This window comes from Alexandromys fortis, unplaced genomic scaffold (assembly GCF_014885135.2).
Source record: "Alexandromys fortis isolate MF-2015 unplaced genomic scaffold, M_Fortis_MF-2015_v1.1 scaffold_6, whole genome shotgun sequence".
Classification (NCBI taxonomy): domain Eukaryota; kingdom Metazoa; phylum Chordata; class Mammalia; order Rodentia; family Cricetidae; genus Alexandromys; species Alexandromys fortis.
Window position 1 is genome coordinate 19,392,719 of NW_026067902.1, and position 14,481 is coordinate 19,407,199.

A 14,481-nucleotide genomic window follows, 5' to 3' on the forward strand; every position below is an offset into this window, starting at 1 on the left:
TTTTGGTTTTTCGAGACAGGGTTTCTCTGTGGCTTTGGAGCCTGTCCTGGAACTAGCTCTTATAGACCAGGCTGGCCTCGAACTCACAGAGATCCGCCTGCCTCTGCCTCCCAAGTGCTGGGATTAAAGGCATGCGCCACCATCGCCCGGCGAAAAGCATCTTTAAAACTATGAAAGGCAGCGTGAGAAAAAATTTGATAACATATTTATCCTCACACCTTTATTATTAGTAGGTACACACCTTAATAACTTGCATTTGTATTTTATGGAAATTTGTTTGGTGAGGTTGTCCTTTCAAACTGACAAAACCTCTCAGCTGTCAAATTGCATCAGAGATCTTTGAGAAGGATAAATTTGACTTGAGTTATGGATTAAAAAACGATAGAGAACTTACTTGGTTGGCACCCAGAGCTACTCCTCGGGGTCTGCCATGGTCACTGAGGGTCGTATTTGCCTTTTGCTGCTTAGCACAGGGACTGCCAGGTTTTAGAAGATATTGTGGGTTAGAAATCTGTAGGAAGACAAGCATGCCTTGACCTGAGCAGCTCGGCTCTTGACTACAGTCATTCTGTCCAGTCTGGAGATCTTCAGTTTAGATGGAAGGCAGTTTTACCCAGTGGTCAGCACCTGGCAGTTGACGAAGTGAATTGTGGAGGGACATTGTTCTGTGTCCATCTGTTCTGTCTTCTTTGGAGGAAACAGAGTGCTATTAGGGGCCAAAAACCACCTATGAGTGAGTACATATGATAATTGTCTTTCTGTGTCTGGGTTACCTCACTCAAAATAATGTTTTCTAGCTCCATCCATTTTCCTGCAAAATTTAAGATGTTATTTTTTCTGCTGTGTAGTACTCCATTGTGTAAATGTACCATATTTTCCTTATCCATTCTTCAGTTGAGGGGCATTTAGGTTGTTTCCAGGTTCTGACTATGACAAACAATGCTGCTATGAACATAGTTGAGCACATGTCCTTGTGGCACATTTGAGCATTCTTTGGATATATACCCAAAAGTGGTATTAGTGTGTCTTTTTTTTTTTTTTTTTTTTTTTTAGTTTTCCGAGACAGGGTTTCTCTGTAGCTTTTGGTTCCTGTCCCGGAACTAGCTCTTGTAGACCAGGCTGGCCTCGAACTCACAGAGATCCGCCTGCCTCTGCCTCCCGAGTGCTGGGATTAATGACGGGCACCACCACCGCCTGGCTACAGTATTTTTTGTAAGAGACTTAAATGTACATACCTATTTAAAATGTGAGACTTGTTTTTGTAGTCTGGAATGAGATACAATGAACAGACAATTATAATGTTTAACAGTAAATATACATGCATTTGTACCCAGTTGACTTCAAGTTTTGTACACATTTAGTTAAATGAAAAGTGAGCAAAAGGAAGCTGGCTAGGGGCAGGACCTCATGTGGAGAAGATGTCACACAAACCTAATTGGTCTTCATAATAAAACAACTGGAGTCAGATATAAGGGAGAGCAGCTAGACACTAGTTCTTACCTCTATTAAACCTTCAGACTGAGCTCTGCCTGAGCTCCTATTTCCTCTTGCCTTATATTCCTTTCTCTGCCCTGCCATATCCTTCTCCACCTCCCTAGTGCTGGGATTAAAGGTGTGAGCCACCACTGCCTGACCTGTATGACTAACTAGTGTAGTTAGCTCTGTACTCTGATCTTTAGGCAAGCTTCATTTGTTAAAGCACAAACAAAATGAATTGAGTACAACTTTTCTACAAAATAGAGCTACTAAAGAATTCCTGTTACTTAAACATACTTTTGGGTATCAGCAATTTACTGGAACGTGCTGTTTTAATCTCTGATTTCTCTCATACTATTGACATCCAAATTTATGACCTGCATAAAAATTAGACAAATAGACCAAATCTCTCAGACAAATTTTGACTGGTCAATATGGCTAAGATGTCTTTCCTCCTTCATTGGCCTTCTAATATTATTTCTAGTAGTTATCATAATTGGACCCGATACCCTTCAATGTATCACCAAATTGACCACCCATCAGATAAACAATTTTAGAATCACTGATGCTTGATGATATTATTAAGACATCCCCTATCAAAGACTTGCCAGAGAAACCTAAGGGGGAATTAGGAACCTGCCTGACTCCATTTTGAAAGCAGATGTCATTATGCTGTATTGTTAAAAATAAGTTACTTTCTTTCCCTTTATTTTTCTTTCTTTCTGCTTTATTTTTTGTTTGTTTGTTTTGAGAGAGAGGGTTTCTCTGTGTAGCCTTGGCTGCTTAGCTGTACTGGAACTTACTCTATTAGCCAGACTGGCTTCAAACTCACAGAGATCCGCCTGCCTCTCAGCCTTCTGAGTGCTGGGATTGAAGGCGTGCGTCACCACTGCCAGACAAAAATAAGTTCCTATTTACTATAAGATCTCAGTTGTTGTTTTACTTTCTTTTCAGGTTTTATTTGGGGTACCAGCCCCAAATAATGACACAGAGACTTATTATTTAATTATGAAAAGTTGGCCTTAGCTTAGGCTTGTTCCCAACTAGCTCTTATAACTTAAATTAACCTGTTTCTATTAATCTTTGTTCTGCTATGTGGATCTTTACCCTCCTCCAGTCTGTACTTCTGACTCCGGCTGTGTCTAGATGGCTTCTCCATGGCTAAGTCTGGTCAGTTAGTTGCTGACTCTGTCCTGATTCAAGGTTAACTTTATTAACAGTCTAGGAGTGTCACAGTGCGAACAAATATTCTGCAACATGGAGTTGCTATTTTTAAGTTTGTTTTCTAGAACCTGGCCTCTCCCAATTGTGGTGGTTTAGAAGTAATTGGCCCACATAAGCTCATAGGGAGTGGCACTATTAAGAAGTGTGTGTACCACCATGCCCAATTTCACTTTGAACAGTTTAAACAGAGACAGGAAACTGCAAGTCTGTCCACATGGACAGATGAGAGCTTTAATACTGGAGATTTTCTCTTTTTCTCTCTCTTGTTTTTCCACCACACCTGACTAAATCATTTCTTAAATACACCAATATTATTCTTTTTAAATAGTTGTTACTCAGGTTCATTTTTCCCACGTGGCAGGATTACGCCTTTGTTAATAAGGGCAGACAAGGACTTGATGGTTTTTGTGACTCTGTGCTGCCACCTTTGAGTGTCCTTTAAAATTCTCCTCTGTGCTATGGGGATGAGCCTAATGGCCAACTGTAAGTAATGGCAGTCTCTCTTTGTTATAGGAATGGAGCCCAACTGAGTCAGTCTTGCTGGATAGACATTAGCATTCATTTTAGCACCTAAATCTCTGCAACAGGCCTGGTTAGTGCGCTATTTATCTATGGGGTATTTTGGACACAGTTCCCTTCATTAAATTTTATTTTGTGTGACTTAATATCCCCTAAGCAAATATAAATAACCTATAGTACCAATTCTGTCACTTGGATGGTGGCAAACCATGTTACTTATATCCCAAAATGGATCATTGCCACATAGTTCCTTTAAGAATACTTATGGGGGGCTGGAGAGATGGCTCAGTGGTTAAAAGCATTGCCTGCTCTTCCAAAGGTCCTGAGTTCAATTCCCAGCAACCACATGGTGGCTCACAACCATCCGTGATGGGGTCTGGTGCCCTCTTCTGGCCTGCAGGCATACACACAGATAGAACACTGTATACATAATAAAAAAATAAAATATTTAAAAAAAAAACAAAAAAAAGAATACTTATGCATAGATTTTAACTGTCAGTGCTAGTAGATTTTAGTTAACATTTTTTACAGGTTTTATAAACTTCAACCATATCCAACAAAATAAACTTATAAATCTTCAACTACAGAATGTTCACATAAACCGAGTCTAATTTTTTGGCTGTTCTGCTTTGCTTTCTTCTCTTTGTCAGAGTCAGGTGGCTCAGACTGACAGAGGACATAAAGGAAACTTAAATAAGCATGCCTGGGTCTAGAGAAGGGAGAGCCATAGCCCAACTCTAGAGCTAGGTTTCTTATAAAATAGAACAGCAGAAAACGATTTTAATGTTCACACCAAAAAGACATCTTACCTCCTGCTAACCCAAATCCAGTGACCAGAGAACTCAGAGATAAATTCTGAGCCCCAGTCATAAAAGCAGGCGTGACAGTGTGGTACCTGGTGGCTGGCAGAAAGAGAAAGTAAAAATATTGTAACAAACTTACAGACACAATAGAAAACAGGGACAGACAACACTTTCCAACAGAGAGCAGAAACAACTTTCATGAGAAACAGATAAAACTTCAGCCAGAACCAGGTGGGCGGGTGACATCTCCCTACATGCCTTAGACAGGAAAATAATGGGTTCACGTTGAAACCCTCCACGTTCCAGACAGGGATCCCACAAACAGAACCTGACTATGACTCACTCGGAGGCCTCTGTGTTTGCTTCCTTCATTTCTCAGCATGTAGTTCACTCCAACAGTCTGTGAAATGAAGGCAGCTCTGGAGCCTGGGAACGTCAGAAGGCATATGCCTCCTGTAGTGGCCTCAGCCTTGGAGTTCCGGAGTCAAGGTTCAGCTTTTGAATCTGTGTGGGTGGTATGAACCTTACTGGGGCCTCCAGAAAAAGTTACCAATTGAGAATAAGGCCATTACCACAATTTAAAGCCAAATGTGAAGCAAGCTTTAATTAAATAGTGGCCAAGTTGATGGATTCTCTGGACAGGTACATCTCTGGTTTCACAGAAAAATGGCCGACTCAGGGTTTGCAGCAACTTAAGTATTTCTCATCAGGTCCAATTAGGGGGCAAGCTTACATCCTGACATATTTCCTGCCTGGGAACCTCCCACTCACATGTGATCGAGCATATCTGGTGCAAACTTGTTTAGAGGAGTGAAAACCTGTGACTTGTTTTCTCCCATAAACATAGCCTTCACCATTTCAGGAACTATCTGTTCTTGGGCAAGGGGCTTGCAGATCAGAGGCATTTTTTTCTTTCATGGATCTCTTAGGCACAGTAATTAAAACTTAAAATGTACCGTTGGCATTCACCCTAGGACTGTTACATGGAGAAATCTTGTCTTGAAAAACGAAGGGAAAAAAAGCGTCCTTTAAGTCTAGCATAATGTACCAATAGAAGTCTTCCAAAAGGGTGTTTAAGAGAATGTAAGGTCTGGGGGGAAAATGGACAAGAACCCATCACTATTTGACCTATATTCCTGACACAAACCTTTTTTCATAATTCAGCATTTGCACTAGGAAGATGGGGATGTTATATGAAAAATGGCTTGGTCTTATGACTTATTCTACACTTAAAAGACCACCAGGAGTGACTATATTCCTCTGAAGGGTATTGTGAGGCTATGTATTTCATGGCCTTCCTTTAGGATTACTTAAACAATCAAGGTAGTTTAGGTATTTCGTGGCTTCCATCTGCTTTATGGCCTCTCTTACCTGGTCCAAGTTGTTTCCTTGCCCCCCCCCCCCCCCCCCCCCCCCCCCCCCCCCCCCCCCCCCCCCCCCCCCCCCCCCCCCCCCCTCCCCCCCCCCACTGCCCCCCCCCCCCCCCGCCCCTTATAGACTAGAGTTTTGTATAGCAGTAACTTCTGCAGGGTAAAGGCAAGTTCAGGTCACATTGCTACCCCTACTCAGCCTGGTGAAAAGTTACCTAAATTATTTTGTGAGCAAGTCAAGTAGAGGAACTGGGCATTCAGGCATATATCAAAAATTATGCTTGAAGCTTTCAGCAAGGTGGCATCCCAGACACTACCGGAAGCTAGGTTAAGGTCTCCCCTGGTCCCCTCATAGTCATATAGTATTATTACTTACATGTATGGCTGTGTATGCATGCATGTCACAGCACACATGTGGAAGTCAGAAGACAACTTTCAGAAGTCTGTTCTCTTCTTCTATCGCCCATTCTGGGGACTGATCTTAGGTTGTCAGGCTTGCGTGCCAAGTGTTTTTCCCACGGAAACACCTCATTTCTTAAAATTAGGAGATGGGTGTTTATGACAGAATTAGCTGTCCCATATTAACTTGTTCACTGTACCATAGCTCCTGTGGGGACACGGGAGACCATTGAAAATATCTAAACCTTTTTTTTTTTTTTTTTTTTTTTTTTTTTGAGACAGGGTTCTCTGTTGCAGCCCTGGCTGTCCTGGAACTTGCTCTGTAGACCAGGCTAGCCTCAAACTCCAAGGTTCACTTGCCTCTGCCTTCCTGAGTGGTGGGATTAAAGGTGTGTGATACCACACCCAGCAACATTTTTTTTTAACTCAGCATCTCACTATATAGCCCTAACTGATCTAAAACTCAGAGAGCCTTTGGCCTCCTGAGTGCTATAATTAAATGCATGTGCCAGCACACCCAATTACATCATTTGCTTGTGTGAGAGGGGGTTAGATACCCTGGAGCTGGAGTAACAAGTGCTTTGGAGTTGTCTGATACTGGTTCAGGGAGTTGAATTTCAGTCTGCTTACAAAAGCAGCAAGTGCTCTTGACCACCGACTCATCTTTGCAGCCCAAGAGAGGGCAAATGACATCTAAGAGAACGATTGGATTTCTTCATTTTTCATCAGAAATTCCTCCTTCTAATTGGGTGGTTTGAATAGCAGAGTTAACCTTGTTTTTCCAATTCTTTTACATTCTTCAGCTTGACTTTGTTTTTGTTTGTATAGTGTATTGTATGTATATGGATGCTTGAATCACATGGAGTGAACAGATCTATCTCGATCATCCTCCATTTTGTGTGTATGACTTTTTGCATGCATCTATGTATATTATACAAGTCTAGTCCCCCAGAGTTCCAAAATACCCTGGAACTGGAGTTATAGATGATTGTGAGCCACCCTGTGGGTGCTGTGAACCCAACTCAGGTCCACTTTAAGAGCGCTCTTTTACTTAGATGCGCCATCTCTCCAGCCCATAAACACATTCTTAAAACACTACCCACCTTTTGTAGTTTTCAGTTTATCATCAGGAACACTTTGGCTGTTAAAACTGGTGTTTTATCTTCTTTTAGGGTGGGGAAAGACTCAAGTTCGGCATCTAGACAGCACTAGTAGGTCAGACAGATAAAACTCCAATTTTTATTATTTTTATTTATTTATTCATTCATTCATTCATTTTTTGGTTTTTCAAGACAGGGGTTCTCTGTGTAGCTTTGGGGCCTGTCCTGGATGGAACTCACTCTGTACATCAGGCTGGCCTCAAACTCACAGAGATCTGCCTGCCTCTGTCTCCCGAGTGCTGGGATTAAAGATGTGTCACCGCTGCCTGGCAATACTCCGAATTTTATACAAAGAGTCATTCAGAGGCTTTTGATTAACCTCCAATGCTTTATCAAGACTCGGTAATTCAGCAACACCTCACCCCTCCCTTAAGTTTTATGAATAGGTATCTTCTGTACCTTTCAAAGGCCAATCCACAGGCAGCTATTGTAAAGTTTTTCCAGCCCGATAAGACTCTCCACCAGTGCAATAATCCAAATCAGACCAAATTAAACTGAATTAGAAAAAGCCCATGCACCGTGGGTACAGATTCATTTGCCTCTGGTCTAGAACGATTCAGCTGACATACTAAATGGAGTCCTTGGGCTTCAGCTATTATCATAATGCTCAGGAGTGCCTGAATATTAGCCCAAATGAGGTGCTAGTCAGCTGACATGGAGGCAAACATTTTTCATGTGGGATGAATTATCTTGACATGGGTATTCCTGTTACAATTAAATTGATCAGAAGTAGAAAATAATAGTAATATGTATGTGTAGATATATCTAGCCACACACACATTGGTGGCACCGTGACAGCTGGGAGAGACCATTCTTTCCAGTTTTCCTCATCTATTCTCCCTGCAGTTGAGCTCGTGGCGGGAGAGCCACTGGCGGACTGTCAGCATTTGCCATTAATTCACATTTGGTTCCAAGCAGGGCAAGATCAGGCTTTTTTGCCTCTAGAAACATGATTTTTTTGCATTTGTACTGAGCAGGCTATTTCTTGCAGAACAAGGCTTCTTGGAGAAAACCTTGCCACTTGTCTTCTTTTTTTCAAAGATGATATATAGGCTCCCTTTCTACTCGCCTTGATTTTTACAGAATCATTCTTGTAATTTTTAAAAATTCCATTTGTGTGTGTGTGTGTGTGTGTGTGTGTGTGTGTATGTACAGCACAAGCTCGTGCTACAGCATGTATGTGGAGGTCAAAAACCAATAAGGAGGAGTCAGCGTGCTCCTTGTATCACGTGTGTTCAGGAGTCGAGCTCAAGTTGTCAAAATTGGCGCTAAGTGCTTTTATCCACTTCACTGTCTCGCTGGACCTTCTTACAAAATAACTGTTACTGTTACACTGTATAATCTAAAGTCTCGTTCACGGAAAATGTTCTCCTGAATTTAAGGCAAACTGAGGTCAAGAAACATCCCAGCAGTTGGAAGACAGAGGCAGGGGGTTCTCTATATGTTCAAAGCCAGCCTGCTCTACAGACCTGTCCTGTCTTCCAGGACAGCCAGGGCTACACAGAGAAACCCTGTCTTAAAAAAGGCAAATTTCTTCCGTTTTATAGTCTTTCATTTTATAAAGAGTTCAGTTCCATAGGATGCGTCCTGGGCCGAATTGGAGTCGCTCAATGCACAGTACAAATAGTACTAATTCAGTAACTTATTCTTGCAGAAAACCAAAGGGTGGAGTCCAACAATTCTTTATACGTCTCCAAACCGGGTGTCTATCACATACAGATGGGAAGAGAGCTGGGCATGGTGGTGCACACTGTAATTTCAGCGCTCGGGAGGCTGAGGCAGCAGACTCTCCCCGATCCTGATGCCAGCCTGAGCGACAGAGCGAGACTGTTTGAAACAAACCCAGAGAAAATAACAACGAAACACACACACACACCCTCCCCCCCAAAAAACTCTGCGGCCGCTCGTGTGGTGGCGACTCACCCCACTAGGGAAATGGAAAGGGCATGGAAGGTTCAAGCGCCCCTGCACCCAGGGTGGACACTGCCGTCAGGAAGGCGACCCGGCAACGTCCCCAAGGCCAACAACGTCTTGGCAACCACAAGGACACGCCCAAGCTGATTTCCAGGTCCGCCCACTACCTGAAGAAAACTTCCAGAGGAACGTCAGGTAGCCCCTCCCGGCGGCTGCCCGCAAGAACAAAATTATTCCCAGGATCTTGGGCGGGTTCCATTGACGTTACTTCCGGGAAAAGTAACCTTTCTTCGGCGGTTGCAGGGCCGCTGAGCTCTCGCGACATTTGCTCCCGCGAGATGTGCTTGCTCACTCCAGCGATGACATCCTCCTCCTCCCCGTCGCCTTTCGGCAATCTTCGCCAGTCCCAGCCCCGACCAATCTGCACTCAGATAGTATAGATGAGGGTCTCCCCCAGAACTTGGGTCCGCGAGGGGCGTCAGGCGGCAGCGGCGGGGTTCAACCTGCACGAGGCCGACCGTAGCGGCACTGTGGGTGGACACGGGCTGGCGACTAGCAGAGAGCGTGGGCGGGGCGGGGGTAAGCCGGCCGAGTAGCTGCTCGATTGTTCTGGCCTGGCTATGGCGCCTCTCCTCCCCCCCGCCATGGCTCCCCGTGTCCCTGCTCCGCTCCTCTCAGTGAGTGAAAGTGGCCGCCGCCGCCGCCGGCCCAGCGCCCGCAGCCGCCTCAGCGCCGCCGCCATCTTGGGGTCCCAGGAGCCGCCGAGGGAGCGAGCTAGGAGCGTTCCCGTCCAACGCAGTCACCGTCCCTCGGCCTCAGAGAGCGAACCGCAGCTCCACAGTCGGCGGGGCGACCCCCCCCTCCGGACCCCGCCCGCACCCCGCCCCCCCTCCGCCGCCGCCGCGGCGGCGGGGCCCCTCGGCCCGAGGTGAGGTTTGAGTAGACGTGGGCGGGTGAACGGAGGGGGTGTAGTGTAGGCCCCTGTGCGCCCCTCTCTGCGGGCGACGGCTGGGCCGCGTCTTAAAGGGGCCGTCGCCCCCGGCCCTTGGATTTGTTGGGGTTAGAAGAGAGGATGGGTGTGGACACTCCCCATAGGGTTGGGACCTCAGGGACCTGGGGCCTCGGCTTTTTTCTCGTACCTCTGGAGCCCTGGGGTCATGGGTGACCTCAGCTACTCGAGGAAGCCCGTGGAGCACCCACACGTGGGGAGTGTTAGACTAGGTGCACGTGGGACCCGGTGGGGCGGTGTCGGGCTAACACGTGTGTGGGTTTGGAGGTGGGGAGGGGCAGGGCGGAGGCTTGTTGGGCCGGCCTGTGAACCGGGTGAGGGTTCTACCTGTCAATTTAAACGAATGAGATCTGTGGGCTTGATAGTATGAGTATCAGTTTGTGGGGAGCGAGCCGCGATACGGGTGAATGGTGCAAGTTGCTGGCTCGTGTTAGGTAGGGACAGGCTAACACGTGCACAGACTTAAGAAATGTGTCTGTGACATCCCCTCTTGGCTTTGGAGGCTTTGGCTGTGCGGCTAAGCAAGTGTCATCTTATTTTGACAATTCCTTCTTGAGCTTGCTGATGAAAAGTACTACTTCCGTAATCACGGAGGATGGAAGCCCCCTACAGTTTAGAAGTTGGATAGAACCGAAGAAGGCATTTAACTATTTTAGTGAAGAGCCAACTGTGCTCAGGATTCTTTGATTTATGTTTTTGTGCATGTTAGGAATAGGGGAAGGAATTTGGAGGTTGAACTCTAAAACGTCGCTGGTGATGAGCCTAGTTTTTTCAGGTAGTAACTCCTTGATTTACGTTCCTAATTTTCGTTGTGGGTTACTGATGCTGGTTCCTCCCGCTTTCCTTCCTTCCGGTCTTGTCAGTCTTTTTTTTTTTTTTTTTTTTTTTATGTTTTTGATCCGTGTGGCTTGGATCTTGAGATCTTCCTGCCTCAGCCTCCACGGGACTGAGGTTGTACAACTTCCATACCCCTCCCATAATAACCTTCTTGAGATATGATCGCAGGTTAGGTTAATTAGACACAGTTGAGATATTTGCAGTATATGCAGTGTATGTAACTATCACCGCTCTTTAATCGGGTGCTTCAAAAGAAAGGCCTAGGAGCCTCTTAAGTATCACTCCTTGTTTCCTCTTTCCACAGCACAACACTCTGTTTCTGTCTTAGACTTTTTTTTTTTCCTTTTTGAGACAGGGTCTTACTATATAGCTCTGGCTGCCCAGCAACTCACAGATACCAGTCTGCCTAAGCCTCCTGCGTGCTTAGTAAAGGCATGCAACACTATGTCCAGCAGATTTGCCTATTTTATATAAAGGGATGATAATGTATGTACCCACTTTTTACTAGCTGCTTTCATGTAATATTTTCAAGGTTCATATATGGTATAGCATGTAAATTTTGCTGCTTTTTTATTGCCGTTAATCTTTTTTAAAAAAAGTTATATGTATATATGTGTGAGCCTGAGTGTATGTGTATACCCATGTGTGTGCAGGAGCCCATGGAGGTCAATTAGAAGAAAGCATCAGATCCTTTGGAACTGGAGTTACAGGTGGTTGTGAGCCACATGTGGGTGCGGGGAACCAAACCTTGGTCCTGTGCAAGAGCTTTAAGCACTGTAACCAGCTGAGCCCTCTCAACTTTGTGTTCGGGTTGTTTATTTGAGTCGGTCTCACTGTTTAGCCCAGGGTAGTCTTGAACTCAATCCTCTTGCCTCTGCCTACTGATAAAGGCTTGGACTGTCTGGTTTTGTTTTATGCTGGAAATTTCACAAGCTCCATTTTCCTATAAAACAACAATTTGAGATTGTTAAGTTGGTTTCTCTTGGCACTAGCTTCTGCATCATTGTATTTAACAACCTTAGGCTAGCACCCTCAAAAAGCAGAACTTGAATTTGCTTTGGACCCAGCGCTGTGATGAATCTAGGATGATGAAGTAGTGTGTAGGCACACGGTGTTGGGGCTGCCTTACCCTCCCTCACAGCCCCTGTTGTCTCTCACCTCACTGTCATCTCAGCTTGTTCACCTTGATCTGCTTCTGTGCTGTGTAGTTGAGTCTGTGGTGGTCATGCTGTCCTGAGCACAAGCAGAATTTTTCCCTTGTTACCCTTCCCTAAACAGCTGTTCACCTCCTACTTATATGTTACGGTTATACATACCCTACTACGGTGACTTAAAGTATATGAAAATGTGAATGGGTTATGTTTGGTGTGGGAGAGCACTGGAACCAGCCCCCAGGATACTGAATACTCACTGTGCAATCATGAGTATTTTGGAACTGCATATAGGACCATGCCTTTGCCACATAGCTCAGGAGTGTAGTAGTTTATACCATTGTGTGCAAATAAGCCCATGTTTACACATGACAGCAGAAATAGCTCAAGGTCTCACTTCCCAGAATGTTTCTTTGTCATTATGTGATACATGTATGTACCTAGTAAAATCTACATATCTTTTAGATTTTGTTTTTTTCTTTCTTTTTTTTTTTTTTTGTGGAGGGTGAAACATGGTCTCATACTGTTGTAGTGCAAGCTAGCCTAGCCTTGTTGTGTGGACTGTGGCAGCCTCAAATTTTTAGCAGTTCCAGGAGTGAGCCACCATGCCTGGCTTCTGTCTATATTCTAAAATAAATTTGTTTTTAAGAGATTGAATTCCATTGTTTTAGTTTACTGTGCTCCTTCTTCTACATCGGTGGTTTTCAGCCTTCGTAATGCTGCCACCCTTTCATGGGTGACCCCAACCGTAAAACTATTTTCATTGCTTCTTCATAACTGCAGTTTCACTACTATTATGAATCATAATATGAGTATATTATGTATTTTCCAATGGTCTTTGATGATCCTGAAGGGGTCCCAAATCACAGATCGAGAACTACTGTTCTACATCTTGAAGAATTCAAACCAAGTTTTTTTTTTGTGTGTGTGTGTGTATAAACTTTGATTTAGTGTGTTTGTGTGCACATGCCACATCACACGTATGGAAGTCATGGAACAATTTGCACAACTTGTGAAGGTCATTCTCACTGCCAATGTGAGTTCAAGAGATCAAACTCAGATCATCCAGTTTGGAGACAAGTGTCTTCATCCATTTAACTATCTTGCTTGTTCTCAGACTACTTTTTGAATATTTTTTTTTTAAAATAGGGAATGGAATATAACCAGAAAGAATTCTGTGACTGGGCTGGGCTGTACCTCAGTAGTAGAGTGCATGTTTCCAGGGCCTTCGACTTGATCCGATGCACCACCCCCTGCCACAATAGCTGTCATAATAATGACAAAATAACACATGCTTACAATCTATCTATCTATCTATCTATCTATCTATCTATCTATCTATCTATCTATCTATCTGAGCCTGAAGCCAAGAAAATAAAAAATTTTTTAAATGATTTATTTATTCTTATTTAATGTGCATTGGTGTTTTGCCTGCATGTATATCTGTGTGAAGGTGTCAGATCCCCTGGAACTAGAGTTACAAACAGTTGTGGGCTGCCGTGTGGGTGCTGGGAATTGAATCTGGGTCCTCTGGAAGAGCAGTCAGTTCTCTTAACTGCTGAACAATCTCTCCAGCCCTGAGAATTAGAAGTTTTAAGCTTGAAGTCAGCCTGGGCTATGTAGGGAGTTCACTAAGCACTTACACCCACTGAGCCATCTTTTATCCTGAAGAAAAGTGTCCCGCCTCCCCCCCCACCCCAAGGTTTCTCTGTACCTTTGGTGCCTGTCCTGGAACTAGTTCTTGTATATCACAGAACTCACAGAGATCCACCTGCCTCCGCCTCTTGAGTGCTGGGATCAAAGGAATGCGCCACCACTGCCCAGCTCCGAAGGCAAGTCTTAAAGTTGGCTAGTAAGTCTCAGGATTTTGCTGCTAGAATTCAGAGGATGAGAAGAACTTAGGCATTAGTATTCAAAACCTGTTAACCAGTTAGTGCTGGGAATGTGTGTAGTTTGGAAGGGTGCACAAAACCCTGGGTTTGATCCTCAGCAATCACTGTTCTGGGTATGGTACTACTTGCTGTAAGGCAGCCAGATTGAGTTATTTCCAACCCTGTCTCTAAAATTAAGTAAATGAACTGGGTGTGGTGGCACATCCCTATCATCCCAGCACTTGGGAGGCAGAGGCAGGTAGATGTCTGAGTTTGAGGCCAACTTAGTCTGCAGAGCCAGTCCCAGTATAGCTGGGGCTACACAGAGAAACCCTGTCTCAGAGAGAGAGAGAGAGAGAGAGAGAGGGAGGGAGGGAGGGAGGGAGGGAGGGAGAGAGAGAGAAATGAATGACTATACGAGCTAGTTAACATGATCAATGCTTTATCTCAGTCTTTAGACTTGGTTGGTTTTTAATCTCTGTTTTACAGATGCCAAAATAAAACTCAGTAAAATCAGTTAGCCAGTAAGTGGCAATGTTCTCTTTCATTTCCAGAAATATTTAAAGAGCATTTTTGTTTGTTTGAAGTCAATTCACTTGTAGGCCAGGCTGGCCCTGGAGACTAACCTTGAATTCTTGGTCCTCCTGCCACCACCTCTGAAGAGGTAGGATTACAGACGTGTGCCACCAGCCTCAAAACAAACAAAAAAAGCAGTAAGAGCTCACTGAAAACTTTTGGTTTCTTTATA

The 14,481-nt window shown here is 44.4% G+C and overlaps 2 protein-coding genes across 3 annotated transcripts in view; both read left to right on the plus strand.

Moving 5' to 3' along the window:
• Ppp1r14d (protein phosphatase 1 regulatory inhibitor subunit 14D) overlaps positions 1–14,481 on the plus strand; it is a 295,305-nt gene that overhangs the window by 17,582 nt on the left and 263,242 nt on the right. The window lies entirely within an intron of this gene.
• The window catches only part of Ino80 (INO80 complex ATPase subunit), a 109,305-nt gene continuing 104,108 nt past the window's right edge, over positions 9,285–14,481 (plus strand). For both annotated transcript variants that reach the window (XM_050132757.1, XM_050132770.1), the window contains exon 1: positions 9,285–9,793. The gene's annotated coding sequence lies outside the window, so the exon portion shown is untranslated. The remainder of the gene's footprint in view (positions 9,794–14,481) is intronic.